Genomic DNA, 20,961 nt, shown 5'->3' with positions numbered 1-20,961 from the left:
AAACACTGGGTGGGAGAAAATGATTTGATGGCATTCGACACATTTTCTTCTTTGACTGGTTTGTGGTGCCTTTTCGACTTCAAAAGCATAAAGATGTTGATTTAATATGAGAAACATTCTTCTGCTTTTAATTTCATGAAAAAAGTAATTACTGAGTGAGCCTTTCTTAATGAGAGGAAAAGGTTTTACAACAGTTGGAAAAGGAACATGTTCTTTTCTTATTGAATGTATTTTAATTTGGACTTCTTTGTGTTCATTTGATAGACTGTGATAAAAGAAGGAGCTACAATTGGTTTCCATTCTTATTGCACTAAATCAAAGTTGTACAACCTCTCTTGTGGTAATGGGACATTTAAGAGAACATGGATTATCAAAATGTTCTGCTAATAGGCTCATCTGACTTTATTCTACTGAAGACATGTTTAATTCAATAATAAAAATTTCTCCAAACAATATCGTCTTTCTTATTATTTGAAAACAAGCATATCAAAATCTGATCCTTTAATATGCCAATCCTATTTACTGAGGATTTATTTCAGAAGCTTTTTTGTGGCTGATAATAATTACAAATTCTAGTCCTCAAGTATCTTAGATAATAAAATATTCATAAATACTTAGCTAATACATTCAGTATTAAAGGATCTAAAATATAATTCATTCACAACATTTGTATGGTAGATAAAACCTATACCCAGAGAAGTATTATCTCATAAGAGAATAAAATTAATTTATTTCTGAAGTAAAATTATAGTGAAGGCTGTATTAGTGGCATCTCATTTTCCCTGAGGATATTATTTAGAATCAAATTAAAGGAACAAGAATTTTTATTAGCTTGTTCATATATGTACATTTAATGTATTATATTAACTAGAAATAGTTTTTCAATGTGTTATCTATTTAACTGAATTTTATATTTCCATAGAAAGTGAAATCACCCAACAACTGTCTATTTTTAATTCTTTTTGACATCTACCAAAATGGTAACATGTTTTATGCTACAATAATGTTACTTGATGATCATAAATCAAACAAGAAATTACTGAAAACAAACAGAAAATCCAAGGGGTGAGCCTTCATTATCTTCTTTTCATGTTGCACAACAACAATTTTCAAATTTTAACCTTGATGCAAATATTAGGCCTAGGCAGCCTTCTATTAACTAAGTTACTCATACAATTAGATCATTTATCTTTGATGAACCTGTTTTATTTATGTGTATTATTAGAATACATGTAACTTTAAACTAATACAACTGTCTGGCTTTTATGGGGTCTAAGAAAAGAATAATATTTGCTTTCAAAATAATATATACTTCATACTAAAATAACATTTGCAGTAGGATTTTCTATTAAAGACATTTTCCTAAAAGCACTACTTCTAAAACCTTTCCACTTCAGTTCTCTCAATATTAGAAGGCAAAACTTGGTATTTCCTTCTTCCATCTACTTATTTCCATTTGATATGGTCATGGAGTGTCTTTAATGGTTCCTTCCCTGTTTTTTTAAGGTTCGTGTCAGATTCAAGGTGTTCACTTAGGAAGTATTTTTCATCATTTTTTAGTGTGAAGATGCTGTTTTTCCCAAATCGTGAGTGTATTCACCTATGGATTTTAAGGTACCCTTTCAAACCATGAAATGAAGGATCATCTTAGTTTTGGAGAGGTCATTTCTTTCCATCAGCTTCATTCACTAAACTGCACATTCAAAATGAGTAGCCTGTTATTGCCACTTCATATTTATCTTATATACTTTTGTCTCATCATTATCATGCAAAATTTCCATGACTCTATAATTTTGAATATATTATAGTATTCTTTGGGGCTTTTTATTAACATTCCCTTAATGATTTAAACTTCTGTTAAGTCAAGGTCCCTGGAAAGCAGACCCTGAGAAATGAGGTCCAGGTGCACATGATGTATAGAGGATATGTTTTCTTGGAATTCCTATGTGGGAGTCTCGGGATGTACAACCAAAGAGAAGAGAACTCTGATCAAGTATGAGATCTCAGACAGCCCCTGGCTCTGTGTCCTGATCCCTGAGAGAGAGAGCACCCTGGAATTAAACCACACAGCAGAATTGCTTCTTTAACCCTGCCCCCACCCCTGAAAGTTACTGTCTGTAATCAGTGATGAGTTGTTAAAAATGTATTAGCTGGCTCTGAGGTGGTACAAAATCTTGTTTGTACCAGTTTTCATAAAGCCACTCTTACTTGTGGTGATTTTCAGCTAACAGTGTGTGACATCGAGTGCAAAATTAGGAGGAGATGCACACAGTTGGCACATAGGCTGTTTCAATAAATCTTTAACAATGGTCTACCCTGAGGAAGTAGATTGTGTCTTAAATAAATAGTGTAGGGTTAGTACACCTTTGAGAAGGCAGGCAGCAATGAGACATCAGTAGTCAACAACCTTCAGAGCTGTGTTCAGTTGCCTGGCCAGATAAAGTGTCTAGGTAAAGTGGTCAGTGACCTAGTAATGTGCTCAGTTTCTGTCTCTCAACATGATTTCCTCAATAATTTTCTGATCATGCAGAAATTCTTTTGAAAATTTCCCTTTTATGGAAATATCTCACTCTCTCTACTCTATCTTCATTTACCTATCTGAATTTAGTAGTAGAATGTAAGAGTTAACAACAATGTGATCATTATTTGAAAGAAAATGACTTTAAAATGAATCTGATTTCATAGATAGAGAATTTATAAATATTGAGGGAGTCACATTGTCTGCATATAGTCATTAAGAATGCATGGGTACTTGAGAGCAGTGGTTCTCACTACTTTAGCATGTGCTAGAATCACTTGCAATAATAGTGGCAACTTAGATTAGGTGATCTGCTTCTCCACAATTTCTGACTTCAGAGGTGTACAGAAGGTTTTAAATATCCCTTTCTAACCACTTCCCAGGTTATGGTGATACTCTAATCTAGACAAAAACTTTGAGAACCAATTTTTCCTTACATTTTCTTTTAAAAAAATCTTTTTATTTTGCATACCAATTCCAGTTCCCAGCCCTATCCTCCTCCTCCTCCTCCTCCTCCTCCTCCTCCTCCTCCTCCTCCTCCTCCTCCTCCTCCTCCTCCTCCTTCTCCCATTTCCCCCACCAATCCCCATCCCACCACCTTCCACTCCCCAGGGGGTGAGGCCTCCCACTGGGGATCATCAAAGTCTGTCACATCATTTGGGACAGGGCCTAGGTCCTCCCCTGTGTGTCTAGGCTTACAGAGTATCCCTCTATGTGGAATGGGCTCCCAAAGCCTATTCGTACACTAGTGATAAATACTGGTTCCACTGCCAGAGGCCCCATAGACTTCCCAGGCCTCCTAACTGACACTCTCGTTCAGGGGGGCTGGTTTGTTTCTATGTTGCCTCCCCAGCTGTCAGTCTGGGGTCCGTGAACTTCCACTTGCTCAGGTCAGCTGTTTCTGTGGGTTTCCCCAGCATGGTCATGACCCCTTTGCTCATATTATCACTGAGCACCACTTTTTAATAACAAAGTTACGCTACTCATAGTGGTTTTTTTTTTTTTTAGCTAAAATACCCATTTATTTTTATTCTGTTATAAATAAATACAAATAAAAATGTTTCCTCCACGCTTAAAGATATTTCTAAAACTATTTCTTTTGTACTTCTTATAATAAAAAGGTATAGTTTCTTTTTTCTCTTTCTTGTTTTTTTCTTTTTTGGTTTTTTGATAAAGGATTTCTTTGTGTAGCCCTGGCTGTCCTGGAACTAGCTTTATAGACTAGGCTGGCCTCAAACTCACAGAGATCCTCCTGCCTCTGTTTTCCTAAGGTGCTGGGATTAAGGGCGTGTGTCACCAGGCCCAGCCAGAAACACAAGAAATGTTTTCTTAGATAAAAATAATTTTCGTCAAACAATTTCAAACAATATTGTTCATGGCTATAAGTAATGTCATTTGTTATTTATCTTATTTATCATTTTCTAGAATATTTTATTTAAAATCAGTTCAGAATATGCTCTCTTGTAATAATTGATATAGTATGAGTAGAAATAGTAATTTCACTCAGGGCCCTTGAAATGAATGATGACCTGTGAATCTCTCAACCTCTCTGCTTAAAGGCCCTCGCAGTTATTTATGCCAACTTGCCTATTAGCATTTTAATGACACCAGTACAAATAATTTTAGGGTTACTTCAGATGACCTATGATGTAACTAGTCTTTTTAGTACTAATACATTTAAGTTAAAATGTGCAGTCCCATTTTTTTTTTATTTTTGTAAGTGTTTAACACATTGTCAAAGACAACAATGTATTCTCTACATCATTTGCTGCCAAACATACTGACTGAAAGTAAGTGTGTTACAGTTTCTGAAATCTAGGACATTCAGAGCATCTTGACACTATTCAACAATTTCTAAATATGTCCTGCTTGCTATATATGAATAGTTGATAGCTGCCTCAGGAGTTCTTATACATGATAACTTACCATGTTAGCTTGGTGAGGCACTATATTCAGAAGGAAAGGTATATATTTATATGCAAAAATGAAAATGGACATGGGGAGAAAATGAAAGAGCCTCTGGAAGGGGCAAGAAGGAATTTTAAGTGCAGTGATTTACAAAGGTGGATTTTCCCCCCAAAGCAGTGCAACAGCACTATATCAGTACCTCTTACAATGACAGGACTTATAGTATACGTGAGTAGTTTATTGGATAAATATGACTTTTAAAAGTTTTGAATTTGTTTTATGATTAAATGAGAAATATGAAAAACAAATTTTTCTGTTATACTGACATCTTAAATGCCAATAACTAAGTTAACTGAATTACCCAGAGTAAAGCATTAAAAAATATTGATTTTTCAATTGTTTTTAAAATTGATCCACATATTATTGTTAGGCATTTTGTTTGTAAACTTTAGTATTTATTAAGTTTCTACAGTATGTTCAGCTCTGAATGTCAAATTCTCTTAATCAGAATGATAGTGGAACATTGAATAGTTAGATTTTTATTTTAATTTTATTAATTGATTTTCATGGGAAATATATTTCTGTTGAGTTTATAGCCTTCCAGTCCTGTTTAAGACATGATTGTTTCCATAATTTTTGTTCTCTACAATTCTATATTATTATAGGCTCAGTAAACTCATTTATAATTTTCCCTATCAAAAATTCAAATTTTATCGTCATGATCTTAATGTGACAGGAGCAAATTAGTGAACAGAAGGGATTTAATTTATAGGCAATCTATAACAAAGTAATTGAATTGAAACAAAAGTAAAAAAAGGCCATTAGCCATATGCTGGTATGGTTTTTAGAACCAATGTCAAACTACCTCTGTTTCCTTTTATTTATTTTCCTGTCTTAAAGCACTGTAGCCCAATTTGGAATTATACCCTGCTGTAAAACTAAAACATATTAAGTATTAGTATGTAATTTCCATTCAGTTGCCTTGACATTTAAGTCTTTTATCTTTCTGTAGTCAAACAGGCCACTTAGAATGGCATTTTGCCTCTCTCTCACAACTTGCCAGCTGGCCATTGATATCTAGATATTTTTAGCAAGAGAGTTATTTTAAATGTATGAACTCATAACACTGAAATTATCATAAAACTTACCTGTTTTTCTCTACTCATCCAAAATACTATAAAATTAAAAGAATGCAGGCTAAATCTTATGGGATCCCCTTCTGTAGACAAAGAACTACAAGCAACTGCTAGGAGTAGGAGAATTAGCTTCTTTCATGGATGAGTCACCTTATTGGTTATTCCGTGTAGAGTGGTCAGCTCAGAAACATACACATAAACAGCAAAATGACTCACAAGGGTGTATTTATATATCATTGTACATGCACATTCTTACATACATACATGCACAAACAACAATAATAAACAAAGGAAAAAGAGGCTATCACTCAAGTGAGAAGGAGCTCATGGACTATGGACTGACAGCTGCATGGGACCAAAGTAGACACTGTGAATGTGGATGACAGTTATGTGACTTGATCTGTTGGGAGGCATGCAGTGGCACCAGGACCCACTCCCTATGGTGGGATAACTTGCTCAGCCTTGATACAGGGGTGAAGGGCTTAGTCCCGCCTCAACTTGGTATGCCGGACTTTGTGGATTCCCCAAAGAAGGCCTTATCTCCTCTGAGAAGTAGATGGGGATTGGGAAGGGTGGGAAGTGGGGGGACAGGAAAAGGGAAGGGGGGAACTGGGATTGATAAGTAAAATGAAATACAATTTTTTTAAAGAAAAAAGAAAAAATGTTAGCAACTTGGTAGTGGGGCATATGAAAGAGTTTCAAAAGAGGGTAGCTTGAAAGAGCTGAATAGAGGTGGGAAAGGGGTGGATGTGATATAATTCTATTTCAATTAAGAATACTTTTAAATTGTTGGGTTAAATGTGGGCTAAACAAATCAGCATAAGACTCTTTGTTCTTGTTAGCTTATAGACCTTTGGAGTGTACTTGATATTTTGTCATAAAGGTTAAAATAAGTCATTCCTATGGCTGGCTGAGTGAGTAAATTGACAAAAAGATTTCAGTAAGCTTAATATGCATGACCAGTCTTAAAGAAGTCTCACTCAATTGACTCAACTCCTGATGAATTCTTAAAGGATTTTTTTTCGATTTCACAGTTTTCCAAATAAATAGTACTATCTTTTACATACAACACAACATCTTTTATAGAGCTTTTTCAAGATATTAAATCATGTTCATACTTTTAAAAAGACAAGAAAATGTATTATATTTAAGTATAACAGATTTTAACTGAGTACCTGCCACTATTTTAATGAGTATATTTGTTTGATGAATTTTTTCTTAACTAATATCTGAATACATCCAATAGACACTTAACACTTAGATGTACTTGTGTAATGAGTAATTGATTTATCATTTGTATACATTTAACTGGGCATTATCATGATAGCAATTGTCATAACAGACTATAGCAAGATGTGATCTTTCAAATTGTCTTAAGTTGGGGTCAGAAGGATTAAAGTACAATCTTGCAAGTTAGGGTCTTCAATTACATGTTGAAAATGAAGAAAAACTGGGTAAATTCAATGCAACATACAAGGATGCTCACCAAGGCAGAAATCACAGCTGGTGGTAAATCTGCAGTGCTAACATTGCTCAGATGTGCATCCTTAACACTTTTTTGGCAGCCTCAGAATATAATGAAATAATAATGGACCATTATTAAACAAGTTTACTGATTTAACTTTGTAACATGCAGTTGCATATACTTGAATGAAGAAAATTCACTATATGTTCATTTCATTTGACTTTAAGCAGTTACCTCTCTTGCTTTATTGTTTCATTTGTAAGAGATAAAGCCATTCTGGAAAGTCTCAAAAACACTAATTAAATTTAGAAGCTACAAAATCCTAAAGCAAAAGTAAATATTGAAGAACATTTGGCAATCCTTTTCATCCATTTCCCATATATTATTTAATCTCAATTCTTAGAAAATAGACATTCATCTTCAGTTCATTTCTGCTTTAGCATTTCTAAGTTGATAGTATATTGAATGGAAAATCAAATTCACAAAGTATCTGATGTATTTCAATAGTGAGTGCCTTCCACATCAAACTATAATTAAATGAAGAGTCACACTATAAAGAAAAGTAGGTATAATATATTGTGCAAATAACTCACAACCTAAAATTCCTCTACTAATCAATATTCATACATGCAGAAGTAGCTTTTCCTTAATTTGTTTTAATGAGATAAAGCATCTCTTTGCACTGATAATGTATACATATGCATTGCTTCACTTTTGTATTTTCTCGGCAAAATAATGTTACGTCTTATATCTATGCATACATTTAACTTGCTATTTGTTTCTTTATACACTTATATAACAATAGTTATTGTTTATATGAGAAAATAGACATAACAGTTAAGCTATATAATCACAAGGACTTGTGTGCAACACTATCCCCAGTAACTGGAATATTCCTGGCATACAACAGATATTCCATTCTATGTTTGGAATAAGTGAATATATAAATAAATATGCATAAAATCACATGGGGAATATTCTCTTTAAATTTCCTAAGACCCTTAAAGTCTTGTTTATGGATAATCTGTTCCCAGTTGCCACCACCCTGTTTCTGCCCATTGTTACTTTCTGCTTATTTATAGGAACAATGCATTACCACTTCATTCTCTTCTTTAAAATGTCCATGAACTACAGTGATCTCCAGGATCACTGTATATTTTGTATTTTGTAGATGTACAGGCTCTCTTCACAGGCTCATGACTTTTCTGTTATTTCCTCTCTCTGAATAAATTTAGTCACATTATTTACTCAGGTCTTCTCTCATAACATCTCTCAGCATCCTTCTTTGTGCTTCCTGAATCCTATGACACAATTTCTCCAACCATGATATATATATATATATATATATATATATATATATATATATATAATTTTATGTTTATGAGTATTTGCATGCATGTGTGTCTGCAGCATGTGCATACCTGGTATCCATGGAGACCATAAAAAGACATCGGAATCTCCGTAATTGCAGTTGTAAATGATTAATTGTCATTCTGTGGGTTTTAGGAACCAAACCCAGGTCCTTTACAAGAGCAGCAAATGATCTTTCCTGGACCATCTCTCCACCCCGTACAATGTTTTACCATATACCACTAAATTTTCTGCTTTCTCTACTAATGACTATGAGACTTCTGAGAGTCCATGTACATAGATAGTATATGCATAGTGTATATGCATGTAATACACAGCAGATATAACATGAATTTTTCAACCGTATTAGTGATTACACTGAATTACAGGAGGTACAGAAGTCATGCCGTTCATTTCCTTTTGCAAGCTACATGGTCTACTTTACAAAGGCAAGTTTAATGAAGACTGATTACAATCAAGCTCTAAGAAAATGTGCAAAAATTCTTTTACCACAACTCTTCACTATGATTCAAGTTACAAAAATTATTTACTTTCTCAAATATGTATTATGTTTTCCTACCTATTGTTTGAACTCTGAATGTATATCTATGCTTCTTTTATATATCCTTTGTCTTCCTGTGTCAGTTTCATGCACTACATTCCAATGTCAAGTTCAAGAAGACCTTACTTCGCATACTAGATGTGTGAGGCAGGACAGTTTATCCTGGAATAACATGAGGAGTCAGATTTAAAGATGCAGCTTCCCAAGATGTGATTTTAGCCTGTGGCTCTGCAAAAAATGTCCTCATTATCCACTGCTTCATGTAGTATCCCTGACCTTATCCAAACTAGGTCTTGTCTGAATTTCTATTTCTGGTATTGACAGACACTATACTGCACTAGCCATAGGTAGAGTGAAAGAGGGAAGACTCGATCAGACCTCTTTATTCATCTTTAAAGAAATATTGAAATCCCTTTGCTATTTTCCCTTCTGATACATGAGCATTGCTTGGAAAGATTTATACATGATATTTGCTACAATCTAATATTTAGTGATCTCTCAGATTATAATTTCTACTGATCACTGTCTTTGGAAAAACCCTAAATGATCAAAAGCAAAGGGAGAGATAGAGGTGAAACAACTGGGGTGTAAGGAACTCACCAGCAGCAGAGAAGAACTAGAACCTCAACCAGCATTGAAAGTCCCAGTCCTCAGAAAGACTTTTTGGACCAAGTAGAGAAAACCATACTTTTTTCAGAGATTCCTAGCCCATGTCAATTTCCACCAATTCAGTAAGAATGTCTAGATTTTGTTTCAATTTGATTTTATTAAGCAACTTGTCTTAGTTAGGGCTTATATTGCTATGAAGAGATACCATGACCACAGAAACTCTTATAAAGGAAAACATTTAATTGGGGTTGGCTTATAGGTTCACAGGTTTAGTAAATTATCATCAAGGCAGGAAGCATGGCAGCATGCTTGGAAGCATAGCAGACATGGTGCTAAAGAGGTAGCTGCAGGTTCTGCACCTTGATCTACAGGTGGCAGGAAGAGACAGTGAGTCACCAGTGCAGGCTCGCATTTTTAAAGTCTAAAAGTCTGCCCCCAGTAACAGACATATTTTCTCCAATAAGGCCACACCTATTCCATCAAGGCGATACTTCCTAACAGTGGCACTTTCTATGAACCTATTGGAGGGCATTTTTATTCAAACCATCACACAACTCTACATAGTGACCCTGGTTCATAGTATTGTACTTTTCTTTAGTCTTTTATAGCCTTGTTAAAATACCCTCCAAGCCAGGTGGGTTCATGCAGGCCTGAAATCCTAACATGAGGAAGCTGAAACAGGAGGATTACCACAAATTCAAGATCAGTGTGGACTGTATTAATAAACTTCAGGCCAGGATGGACTAAAAATGTCTCAAAACAAATGAAAAAGATACTTGAGTGGATGCACCAAGTTGTACCAGCAGCATCACAATGCATGTTCCTTAAATAGGTTACTCACTCGCTTTTTCCCATTGTTTCATTTTATGAAGTAATTCCCAGTCAATACCAAATGAAGCCTTATATCTTTGCTAATGTGGTACCAATTCTTTGGAAAATGGCCACTAAACATGTTTCCAACATAAAGTCAACTTGTAGACATTTTTTTAAAGGAGAGAAAACAGATAGGGATCTCAAAACAAATGATCATATTTCTTATAAGATTTATGTAGCAAACTCTTTACAAGCAGTTTGACAATAACTATTGGTCTACAGGATTCATAATTAAGCAAAAGTGCCCAATTCTCTCAAAATTTGTTTGCTTTCAGGGAGTAGAACCTAAAGCTTTGCAAGTTCTCTGCTACTGTACTAAATCCCTAGCACCTACTTATTATCTACTACACAAGTATTGAGGATTTTCATATACTGGTAACAGAAATATCCTGTTGGATAAAAATGTGTAGAGTTGCCTTCCCTTAATAAGATATCAGATGGTGGGAAAAACTAGTGAATAAACAGGCAAGTAAATACTTATTTGGAAATCAGAGAGTAGAGTGGGAAAAGTGACACAAATTAGGACACTTACTCTAGGTTGAACATCCAGGGATGATCTTGCTGTGGTTGTAGTATTTAGGTAATGGATCTAAAGTAAATGAATGGGAGCCAGCTAGATAGCAGAAAGGCTCAACTCCAAACAGGGGGATATATACATCTGAGGACACTACATCAAGAACAAACTTGGTGAGATTTCAGAGCTCAGCATCTTTTAAATTCTCATTAAAATAGCAATGTCAGATTCTCAGACTCATCTCAGACTGCAGAATAAAAAGCATTGGGTGGTACCAGTGGAATCTGTGTTAATAAACCCTAATCATGGTGATGTGCTGAATTATTTGAGAATCAGTATGATAAATTGATATTTTGAGCTGTATAGAGGAGGGAAGGAACAGGGCTGTATGTATCTCTACTTAAGCACAATAGTAGAAAGAAATATTATGTGGACCATGAAATGTTTGCAAGTTTGAAAAGCTTACTAAAGGACAAGGTGTAGCTCAGTAGTAGAGACCTGGCCTACCATGCCAGCCCTCAAAATAAAGAAAAGAGCTTGTTAAACACAAAGCTAGCATCTGTGCAAAATAGCTTTTGAGTGTGAAGATGAAAACCCTTGTGATTTATATTTTAATAATATTTTACATTTATTCATTGGAAATTTCATATGTGTAAGGCATAAGAGATGCTTTATCAGATAAGAGCACTTGCAGCTCTTCCAGAGGACCCAAGTTCAACTCACAACACCAGGTCAAGGACATCTGCCATCTTTCTAGCCTCCAAGGGCACCTACACACACACACACACACACACACACACACACACACACACACACACACACACACATACACACACAAATAAAAATTTGAAAATACATCTTTTTCAAATAAAAACAATTTCATACATCAATGTATATTTCAGACATCTATTCAATGTATATTGATCATCACCCCTACTCTTCCAACTCCTCTGAGTTCCCCACCCCAACATATCTGCCCAAATTAGTGTCTTTATTTTTTCTAACCCACTGAATTGAATTAGTGTTGTCCATATGCACACGGATGGGATGTGGGACAATCTATTGTGACATGAGCCATGTACTGGTTTCCACACCCCTAATGAAGTGACTCCTATCCTTCCCTCAACAGCCATCAACTACTGATAGCTTCTGGGTGGCTGATCTTTTTAATGGTTTATGGATTATTACTTACTTTAAACACGTTAATAAATTTCATTAACTTCCATTTGATTTATGTGTTGACACATATAATTAAATTTCTCAGAAAATAAATAGTGGCCTTTTTTCTCCCTGTTTCCTTAGCAGCCTAAAACATGGACTGCTTAAATGATTTGTTTATACTCATAAAATACCCTTTTATTTTAATTGTACATATATTGCAATTAGCTTCTGTAAAACAGTCATGAACTACCTTTTTATTAGTTTTAACTGTGTCATTAGAAAGCTGCAGAAAGCTTTAAATGGCTTTGTTTGTTTAGTTTGTTTGTTTGCTCGCTTTTTTATATAGAAAAGAAATAATTAGCAGTCAGGCTTTGGACTGTGGAATTAGTTTCCAAGGAAATTGAAGTAAGTAAGATTTTTCAACTTGCTTTTTTTTAAGTTAAAACTTGGGAAACCTGGGACTGGGGATATGGCTCAGTGGGTAAGTGCTTGTTCTGCAAGCATGAGCACCTGGGTTTAAATTCTCAGCATTCATTTAAAAAAGCCTGGTTGTGACAGTGCACATCTGTATCCCGAGCACTGAGAAGGCAAAGACAGGAGGATCCTGTGAGCTCGCTGAACAGCCAGCCTATTGGAAACAACAAGCTTCAGGTGTACTGAGCATCCCTCTCTCAAATGATTGATGAAAATCCTTGATACTGACCCCTGGCTTTCACTTGTGCAAACACAAGTAGTTTCACCCTCACACACATTCACATACATGCATTAACCACACACAAAAAATGAAAAACTCAAATTAGTTAAAAAAATCTTTCCTCTATGATCAGCATTGTCCTTTTCCCCATTCTCAAATTGTATGCTAGAATGAGAGAGATGCCCCTGCGGTTAAGACACTTGATGCACTTTCAGAGGTCCTGAGTTCACTTCTGAGCACCCAAGATACACAGGGTACAACCATCAGAGGATCCAGTACTCTATTCTGGCTTTCATGAGCATCAGGATACACACAGAGACAAACACAAATACACCAAAATAAACCATTCTTTTTGCTAGGGTTTCTCTGTGTAACCTGGGACTCACATACTTGAACTCACAGAGATCTCACTGCCTCTGCCTCCCAAGTGCTGGGGAATAAAGGCATGTACCACCTGGCCCAGCAATAAATCTTTAAAAGTATATTTTAAGAAGATGGTTGCTATTGAATAGTAAATATATACTTCTGTCTTTGTTTAAAAAACACTGGGTTTAAGTCTTCATGGAGGCTTCTAGACATGGCAGATGAAGAATGTATAGGTTGTTACAGGAGGATCATAAGTTCACATCTGTTATATAGTGGGTACCTGTCTCAAATCATAACCAGTGCAAAAAGTAAAACGTTTAAAAGAAAATTTTATGTTTGGGTGTGCATTATTTTCAGTAACATGAAAAGAAGAGGAAGACCTTTTCTCACTTGTAAAATCATTGGTTCTATCTGCAAAAACTTAGAAAGTGTACTGTTTTCTGTTATTCTAATATCACAAATTTGGAATCATGCTGAGTCTGAGAAGAACAGTTAAAATATAATTATCAATAATTTCTTGGGAAATAAAGACATAAAATTTTCTTCATGCCAACAAACCTTACATTTATTTTCCTATTTTTTTAATTTACCCTTCCTGATTATGGACAGCTAGGTCATTAGTTTTGGTTCTATTTTTATTATTTATATACTTATAAAGTTTGCTTGTCAAAAGTTATCATGCTAAAATATAAAAGTTTACAATGGTCCTGAAAACTAAATGCAAGGGAGACAATGAAACCATATAATATTTTGCCTTCAGGCTACCACAATAAAAATGATATTGTAACAGAATGCAATTGTAATTCTATTTTTAATACAAGCTTCTTTGGCATAATTTATTGTCAAGATTGTCTCCACCTGAGACTAATGTGATACTAAAGACAGAATGTTGTGTTCATGTTGTCTCCACACTAACTCTTCTTTCATAGTTCCATGCTGTCGTTTAGAATTTAAAAGAAACAAAGTATTCAACATTATCAAAATGATAATACACACATTTTGTTGAAGCTCTGAGACAGCCTCATAGCTAGCGTAGAGATGAGAATTCACATAAAGAGATCTTGGGGTGGGGAGATGGGGAGAAACAGTGCCTGAGGTACTAGAGAATAGGCAATTAGATGAAATTAGTTGGTATAGTGACCACTTCCAGTGGTCCAGACAGATTCCTTCACTGTGTACCCCTTCCTCTATATCTCTAAATGTTAGATGCTAAATGCTTGAAAAGTAATCCTTTTCCAAAGAACCTCCCTCAACCAAAAGGACGAATTTCTACCCATCTTTTCTCCCCTAAGACCATGAGGAGTAAAAGAAAGTAATCCCTGTGTTTAGACATGCATCTCACCATGGTCTAATTTCTACATCAAAGCTTCTGGGGAAAAGTACTACCAATGGGACCGCATATGCCTTTGGCTTTCCTGACTTTCTTCCTGTTTCTCTCCCTATCCTTCTCAGAGGAGCACTAAGTCTTTGCTTCCCTGAAGCATGACCTACAACAGTGGGCATCTCTACAGTATGGGAGAAAAAACCCAAAGTAAAAAATCAAGATGAGAGGGGTGACTGGCCTTCAGGCCTGATGCATTTCATGAAAGACTTGCTTGCACCTAACCATCCATTTCATTGTGGTTGATCTAACCAAGTTTATGGTCTTATTCCACACAGCTATTTTTTGAATCTCCATAGGTCTGGCAAATCAAGGTTCAATACTTGACTCTCTTTGGCTCATTAGTATGATGCATACAGCCAGAAATATTGAAGTCACATAAACAGCTCAGCTCTATCTGCCCTCAATATCTGGGCATCTGAATGCAGTGAGAGCTTCCATGTGCCTTGAATGAGAGTAACTAGTCAATTCAATAAAGATCTGTGTTTACAGACCCGATACTTTTCTTCTATTGCTTCCAATAACTAACCCAACTTGAAGAATCCTGTGACTTCATCTAACAACTGTGTGTTTGGAATATATTTTTCAGGCTCTTGGTTCACCAACAATTGTTCAATAAGGTTTTCTTGTACAGGAATAACTCAGTTGCTCTAGTATTTCTTAAGTAGTATTTGCCATACAAATGTCTCTGTATACTGTCAATAGCTCTAAGATGATACTTCTTTCTTGTTTGACTCTACTACCTTGAATTCTTAGTAAAGCCATACAGGACCCCTACAGATGACCATTTTGAAATTTCAGAGGGAAGCCTGAATGCCTTAAAAGGACATTGATAGAATTTGAGTAGCAATTTGTTCGTAAGTAAATGTAGTCAGATTTCTCTTTGGGCCATCAGTTCACAAATAATGACACTCAGATAACAATAATTATGAAAGCTTGGCCTTAGGTTTTTAACTAGCTCTTATAACTTAAATTAACCATTTCTATTAATCTACATTCTGTCACACACTGCCCATCCTGCTTCCTCTGTGTCTCCTTGAGTCTTTCCATACACCTAGATTATTCCTCCTCTTCCTTTTTCTACCTGGAAACCCAGCCTAAACTTCCTGCCTAACTATTGGCCATTCAGCTTTTTATTAAATCAATCACAGCAGTATATCTTCACACAATGCACACATATCCTACAACAAATAAAGCTATGTGCATATATAAGCTATTTACATATATAAGCAAGGCATATATGTGATATATGTGTATACACACACACATATATATATACATATATATATATATATATAGAGAGAGAGAGAGAGAGAGGGAGGGAGACAGAGAGAGGGAAAAAGAGAGAGAGAGAGAACTTATTGGGCATCCTTCTCTCCCTTCCTTCTGGCTTATTTGTACAGATACTCCTGCTATGGCCTTTCTTACATTATCTTGGACGTCCACAATTGACACTTCTATTTTCTCTCCATCTACAAGCCTCATCTTGCCTTACTTTCCAACTAATCCAGTTTAGATTACACAGTCTGTATTTCAATCACATTCTGTCTAAAATTGAAACACCCTTATCCCTAAGTATTTGTGCCACAATCATCTGACAAAACCTTAAACACGGATCAACTGCTTTTTTTTTCTTTCTCCAATGGAACATTGTTGGAAAAGGGAATTAGAGCAGATTGATTCTGCTAAAACATTTTGATCCTCAGCTTCAAATAGGCTCTCTGTGCTACTGCATTTCACAGGTCAACTCTCTTCCACAATCCCTATCAAAACTGGTTTAGATGACTCCTACTTAGCCTACATTCATCTTCAAATTAAGTGAATATTCATTATACACCATGCATTGCATACTATACCTCATCTGTTGCTCTCCAATTTCACAGAATAAACAAAATCTCTTGAAATAGAATTCCTAGGGCTGGGGAAATGGCTCAGTGGAGATGAACACTTGGTATAAAAACAAGCGAAACTGGATTCAGATTCCCAGCACCTACATAGAAGCCAAACATGACATCATGTGCCTGTAACCAGAGTGCGGGGGAATAGAGTCAGGCAGGTACCACCACCAGCCATCCTAGCCAAAATACTGAGCCTCAGGTTGAATGAGTGACCCCTCTCAAGGAACAGAATCTTCCAACATCTTCCTCTAGCCTTTCTGTGCTCATGTTTGTTTGTGCAATACACACACACACACACACACACACACACACACACACACACACTCAACTTACTCTTATCTTCCAAAGTGACCTTCTGTGTCTTAGAACAGATAGAGTCTCTTAACTATCAAGTCAAAATTATTTCTTCACAAATGACATTTCCTTGATAAGAGACAATTCCTTTATATTTTCATGAAAGGTTGATGACTGAAATTCCAAACATACTTGAAAAAAAATCCTTAACTACATAAAGATAAACAAAGACATGACAGGCAATTTAATTTCATAAAAGAGAAACTTGACATATCAAACTTATGTATCATTCTAATCAGTGATTTTGTATTTATAATCAGACATTTAATGAAGTGAAAATTCTACCTGCATTAAACTAGTCATAATAAAATTAGGCTTGGTTTGCTCTTTCATGGAGAACATATTCCAGATGTTAAAGGGATTCAAAAAACCCACAGTCTAATGGCTCCCTTCAATGTTTTCTCACTTAATATTTCTGAACTAGAATAAAACCTAGTGCATTTTGCAAAGTATGCAAGTTTGCAAAGTTCAGAGTTAACTGTACTTTCTGACATTTCATGGGCACTATTTTATAATTTAAACATAAATTTATGTTTATAATATTAAAATCCCTAACGGTTAAAGTATATTCAAACTCAATGTTAAATCTGTTTAAATGATGTAGTCCCTGCATCCATGCTTTACATAGTGGAATTAGTTCCTTTTCTTGTTGTTGTGACAAGATATCCTGACAAAGGGAGGAAGGAAGAATTTCTTTTTGGCTCACAGTTCAAGGGTACCTTCCATCTTGACAGGGAAGTCAAGGCAGCAGAAGTTGAAGGCAACTCATTAACTGCCACCTCATCTTAGACTTCTTCCTGTCAAAATTTCCAATCTATACCCTATATTTTCAGCATTCAAGAGGCTAAGGAAGAGGAATTATGTGTTTCAGGCCAACATGGGCTACATGAGTATTTCTAGGCTAGCTTGAGATGCACAGGAAGACCCTGCCTCAACGATGATAAACAAAATAAAATAATATATATTTAAAATATTTCTGTTAGGTTGGTGAGATGTTTCAGCTGGTAAATAGACTTACTGCCAAGCCTAATACTAATAATATCAGTTATAGAAGGCCCCGCACTTTCTATGGAACAGAATAGGGATGTGATGGGGGTCAGTGGACATGGGAGGATGGGAGAGAGAGGGAACTGGGATTGATATATAAAATAAGATTGCTTCTAATTTAAATAAAAAGAAAGCTACTAGTAGTAAAATAATCTATAATAGCTGTTCCCTCTTATGATTCGATTAAGAATTATAGTTGAGCAGTTAATACAAAAAATATGGTTAAGTAGGGATCATAATAATAAAACATTACTTAAACTGGTCTTTTAGTTTAAATAGTCACAAGTGTTTTCCTTATGTGTTAAATCTCTTTGAGAGGATGTCCACTGATTGGAGTCCTTCATAAGGCACACTGATAATGCAATCTGTTTGATTTCCAGTTCCTGTTTCTTTAGTGTAGAAAGAATGTATCAGGAAACATGGTAAGCATTCTGATCTCAGACTCCTAAGTTCTACTCTTATCTAACTGACAACATTTGCTTTTATTTTTCTTTAGAAAGAAAGTTTGCAGACTGTTTAGCCTGGTTTTCAAGAAATGGTAGCTTTTTATCTTTAAAAGAGAATACTTATTTGATTTTGGATGTTGCTAATTAAATTGTCATTATAATATTGATGAAAACAGGTTTGTAGAATTGAATAAAAAGGACAGCTGCAATGTACAAGCAAATAGCATTTGAACTAAAGAGAGGAGAAGAGCAAGTCATGCAACAGATATTGCAAGCATTTTTACTTACTTGCAGATCACCACAAGGATCATCAGCTATCATTGGTACAAAAGAGGAAACCAAATGTTACCAAGATACTGAAGAGTTTAGAAAAGGAGAAGGGTATATTTTAAAAGGAAAACAAAAGGGGAATGAGTATTGGAGCTTACGTTTTACTTCTTTTTACCTTCAACAGATCCAGCATTGTTCCTAGGGTTTGGAGAGAGAAAGTAAGAATTAAAATGTTAGAATAAAAGCACTGGAACATGCCTACTACATATCAAAACTGTGATCTAAGTATGAGATATCTTGGAAACTGAGCACCTCACTAGTTCACACAAAAAGACATCCTGCCATCTTGCCAATTTCACAGTGGTTCCTATTTCCCATTCAACCTCGCATGTTTATCTGTGCTTATTAGAAATGTATGTGATAATCTAAAAGGACATGATTGCCCTTTGTAACCATCATCATCCTTGTCCAGGTTTCCCCACTGACATTTCAGAAGTCTGTTTTCTAACATTTATATTGCATTATATTGCAGAAAACTAAATAATTATGAATCATTTCTTTTGAGAGACAAATATCCATATATAGGTGTTAATAGCCTTTCCACCTGGGCACTTAGTGTAGATTCTTTTTACAGATTTATTTCTTCATAAGGTTCATAAGGAAATAAAGTCATTTTTTGCTAACAACATCTATCATTTCAATGTGATTCCAATGTTATTCCACCAATACATATATATATATATATATATATATATATATATATCAGGAGTTTTAATATGTATACATATATATATATATTGTAAATGTCACAAATATTATCCTGTTAAATATGCATTTCAGTAGTTCAGTAGTGGTTATCCTGTTCTTCGCATGGAAAAATCATCACTAATATACTGAGATTTCACCAAAGGAAACCATGATTTTAATATATTTTAATGACCGTTTTTAAAAGCTGAAGTGGCTGGTATGGTGTCATGCACTTTGATCTTAGTGCTGAGGAGGAAGAATCAGGTGAATCTCAGGAGTTTAAAACCACTCCAGTTTGCATATTGAGTTCCAGGCTAACCAGGTTTATTTACGGAAGAGTCTGTCTGAAAAAGAGTTCTCTAAGTTCTGCTTTATAGGATAAGGCAGGGGGATTGCTTTGAATTTGAGAGCAGCTTGGCTGTAGCAAGACCTTGTATTAAACCAAACACTCTAAGTTCAAATTATTCCTCTTTTGGTGACCCTCTCACTCTTGGGGGTTCTTTTTCATTTTTCCTGAATAAATCTACATTTTCTGTGCTAAAATATTCAAAAAAGTGATTGTCCTGCTGTATTTCATATGAGAACAATTTAAGAGTCTTATACTTTGTAAATGTTATTTGTTAGTTGTTAGGTATTCAGGTTGATGTAAGAGGATAATACCACCCTTCTTTTGATTGTACAAACCAGCTTCTATTTAGAATCAAAAGAAGTAAAAGGGCTATGGATGAGGGTATTACAAAAAATATGCCTTTATAAAACCAGTGAACACCAGACAGGGAAGTAATACCTCCCAGATCAAGCAAGTCTAATAGAGAGTCAACTCAGTGATGCTGTCCTTGTGCACAGGCATTACATTATATAAACTGTTCTCCTAAGAGAGGAAGTTTGTCCTTTAGATGTCGCTCACTGGAACATTTGGTTGTCATGCATCATGTTAAAGATCCATAAATGCCAACTCAATAGGGTAGCTATGATGCATGACAATATACTCTGCATATCTGCATAGCGTTCTGTTCAACAGATCTTCATGATGCATCACATCAGAGACTCCTGCTTTCAAACTTCAGAAACATCCAAAATCCCCATGGGAGCCTTACAAAGTCTTTACTGCAAGGGCTAAAATAGCATGAGAGCAGGAAGTCATCCTCGGCTGACAAAATACCCTCCTCCCTAAACGAAAGTATTTATTATGTAGTAGGTACAAAGGATGAATGTACCATTATGATTTAGTTTATCTTTCCATTGTAAAAAATAATCCATTACAACTTGAAATATAGAATTTAGAATCTAGCAGCATTTTATTTGTCATGTAATTTTGTCATTCCAGAATTTTTGTGGAGTTACATAAAGTCATAATTAAGAATATGCACTCTGAAGTAAGCAATTCAAAATTTGTATCCCAGGATACCAGTAAAAGTTTGGCACTATTTAAAGTCAAGTTTAGTTTCTCAAAGGTAAAATGAAAATGCTCCAAGTACCAGTCACAGATGGTTGTTGTGTAGGAAAAAGATTAGTTAATTTGTGGGTAAAGCTTATCACAACATTATGTACCAAGAAAGCACTAATAAACATGCGCTGCTGTAGTGTATTAGTCTATTTGGGCATCTATTACAAAAGAAAATACCATAAACCAAGTGAGCTACACACAACAGAAATCGAGTT

General features: G+C 35.3%; 1 protein-coding gene across 3 annotated transcripts in view; it reads left to right on the top strand.

Moving 5' to 3' along the window:
• Window positions 1-20,961, top strand: part of Dmd (dystrophin) — a 1,637,847-nt gene that overhangs the window by 1,281,470 nt on the left and 335,416 nt on the right. The window lies entirely within an intron of this gene.

Source organism: Cricetulus griseus, chromosome X (genome assembly GCF_003668045.3).
Source record: "Cricetulus griseus strain 17A/GY chromosome X, alternate assembly CriGri-PICRH-1.0, whole genome shotgun sequence".
Classification (NCBI taxonomy): domain Eukaryota; kingdom Metazoa; phylum Chordata; class Mammalia; order Rodentia; family Cricetidae; genus Cricetulus; species Cricetulus griseus.
The sequence above is the reverse complement of the archived record's forward strand: the minus strand, read 5'-3'. Positions and strand labels throughout refer to the sequence as shown.